A 2,895-nucleotide genomic window follows, 5' to 3' on the forward strand; every position below is an offset into this window, starting at 1 on the left:
CTATTTAAAAATAATTACATGATTCTAGAGTTAAATATACAAAACTTGCTGGGTTCTCTGTTCCCTCCCTCCTATTTCTTCCCACACACCATTGATAACCATTGCTTTTTAATTTTATGATTTCCCTTCCTCCCTGCCTCCCTTCCTTCTTTTTAGATTTAAGACATTTTTTATGCCCAAGTAAGCCTGAGTGGTTGACCCTTATTGCTCTTCCTGCTCGTCCCCAACCCTCCAACCGTTCACAAGAAGAAGAAAATTTACTTTCACTCTATAGCTGAAAGAGTGTTTGAGCTTTGACAGCTGACTGTAACGGGTCAGAGTGCAGGGAGAAATGCCAGTGGCATCGATCCACTTGTGCATCCAGTAGTGGGTCAGCTAGGTAGCCCAGTTTGGGTAGTGATATTCAAAAATCTGATGGTAGTAATAGCCTTCTTTAGTTTTAGAAGTACTGAAGGGAAACTTTTGTGCTGCAATTGCCATCATTACATCACCAGCCCGATGTTCTGTAAAATCCTAAACCAGGATACTTAACTGAGGTTATCCCATCACTGAAGGCTTCTTTCGGTGGCCAGAGAATCTTTTTAGATATCAGATTAGATTCCTCAGCTATCTCTGTCAGGAAACGTTTCTCTATCCCTCTTTAGAATTCTCATTTCTGGTGGCAGAGAACATAGAAAGAAAATCGATGATCCATGAATGGGACTCCCAGTTCAAGGTCATGGGCAGCAGCAGTTCAGTCTGTACAGAGAACATCAAACAGTTGCTTCAGAAGCTTCTCGCTCTCCTACTTGGCTTTTTCAGGGGATGGGAACTTGTGAAAATATATGTAACCCTGCATAAGTCCATCTGAACCTTCTTTAGAGAAGATCACTATGCTCTCTGTGTTCTTCCAAATGTACTTGGAAATTAAATACCTACCCTCTGAAGTGTGAACTGTTGTAATGTCTGAAGTTTCCAAGGAAAATATGACTTTGTTCAAGACCTGAATGCCTTCTTCGGAGTTAAAGACTTTATGGTGTTCAATTCCAATATGATTCGCCACCTTTCTAGAGACGGTACTTTGGACTGTCTTCCATGCCAATTGCAAACGTCCAGTGAGTATCCTGCACTTGGGTCTCTTTCAGTTGCATCAACAGGGTAGCAGCAAGCAAACTGGAATCCAAGCCCTGGATAAAAGGCATCCAGTCCTTCTCTCTATCATCATTCATTTCTTTTTTTTTTTTTTTTGTCTTTTGTCTTTTTCCGTGTCCGGCAATGGATCGCAACCCTCAGTGTTGCCCCCGTACCGGACCGGGGACCGGCAACGGGATTGCAACCCTAGGCGTTGCTCCCACGCCTCGCTCAGCCAGTGAGCGGGAACCGGTCTGCATGTGGGATCCGAACCCTCGGGCGGGAGTGCCGCTGCGCTTCCCAAGCGGCGCACTTATCCAGTGCGCCACTGGGCCAGCCCCGATCATCATCCATTTCTTAATAGCATTGGCAAATAGAACCCAGAGTCTGCTCCTCACAGTGTCTTATCTCAAAACTATTTCTCCACACTGTTAGAGCCTACAGAGGTTCACTCTACAGTGATGATATTTAACTAATTCCACTGATGCATCTTTGCTGTTTGGCTTTAAATCTAAAACTTCATAGTGTCTCCCCTCCCCCCCAAAAAGGCTCCACTTTTTAAAAAGAAGTCATAGACTGCTTCAAGTTAACAAGCTCATGACCAAAACATCCATCTTCTGTCATGGCTTTAAACAAAGGTTTGACTCCATAGGTGTCTCTGCCCAGGAATTCTTTCTTATTGACAGTATCTGATAAAATAAATGCAAACACCCCATCCAACACGCAAATTGTTTGCTAAGTTCCTCCTTTGTCATAAAGATAAAGGATTATCTAACCATCCACTTTGGTCTTGTAATCAAATTCAAAATGGTGTTACATCTTCTTGTGGTTGTAAATTTCACCACTGTAACAGAGCCACAAATAAGGATATTTCTTCACTCATATTGGCTGTATTCCAAACAGCTTGTCAACCACTGCCAACCAGTGAAACCCAAAGCATCAGTTGATATATCCATTGACATTCTCAGGGTGAATGCATCTGGATCCCTTTGTGCAATCTTCATAGCACTCAGACACTAATCAGAGAGGCAATTGTCACTGCAAAGATGGCCCAAATGCCACACAAGATGCTGTAGAGCTATGGACTTTCCAGGTATGAGCAGGCCAGGCTGGTAGAAGGAGCAGAGATGAGGGCTGTGGACTGTTTCCATTGTTTGTTTGTTTATTTTATTTATTTATTTATTTATTTGTTTATTTATTTATTTAAGGGATCTCAACCCTTGGCTTGGTGTCATCCGCACCGCGCTCAGCCAGTGAGCGCACTGGCCATCCCTATATAGGATCCGAACCCACGGCCTTGGTGTTATCAGCACCACACTCTCCCAAGTGAGCTATGGGCCAGCCCTCCATTGTTTATTTTTAATACAAACATCTCTCTCTCTCTCTCTCTATATATATATATATATATATATATATTTACTCTTCCTTTCTTAGATAAATGGTAGCAAACTCTACACACTTTTCTATACTTTGATTGCTTTTCTCTCAACATTATATCCTGGCCATCACTGCACAGTTGTATATAGAGATTTTCCTCATCCCTTTTTACAGGTATATAGTACCCCACTGTGTGGATGTTCTGGTATAGTTTAAGATGGAAGAAGGATACTAAAAAAAGATTCAAAGCATGAGAAATCTTCTGGAAGAGGAATTCTTTTATTTTAGCTAACTGTGGGTATCTCAAGTGTCCCAGAAGAGGCTAAGATTCTAGTGCCAACAGAGAGATGGCTGAACAATATTAACACGAGATTGCTGCTGGCCATACTTAATAAATCTCTTTGTTCT

The 2,895-nt window shown here is 42.1% G+C and overlaps 1 pseudogene; it reads right to left on the reverse strand.

Moving 5' to 3' along the window:
- Positions 1-201: 201 nt before the first annotated feature.
- On the reverse strand, positions 202-2,170 carry LOC103610769 (annotated as a pseudogene).
- Positions 2,171-2,895: the final 725 nt, after the last annotated feature.

The sequence above is a fragment of the Galeopterus variegatus genome, unplaced genomic scaffold (assembly GCF_000696425.1).
Source record: "Galeopterus variegatus unplaced genomic scaffold, G_variegatus-3.0.2 Scaffold167, whole genome shotgun sequence".
Lineage (NCBI taxonomy): Eukaryota > Metazoa > Chordata > Mammalia > Dermoptera > Cynocephalidae > Galeopterus > Galeopterus variegatus.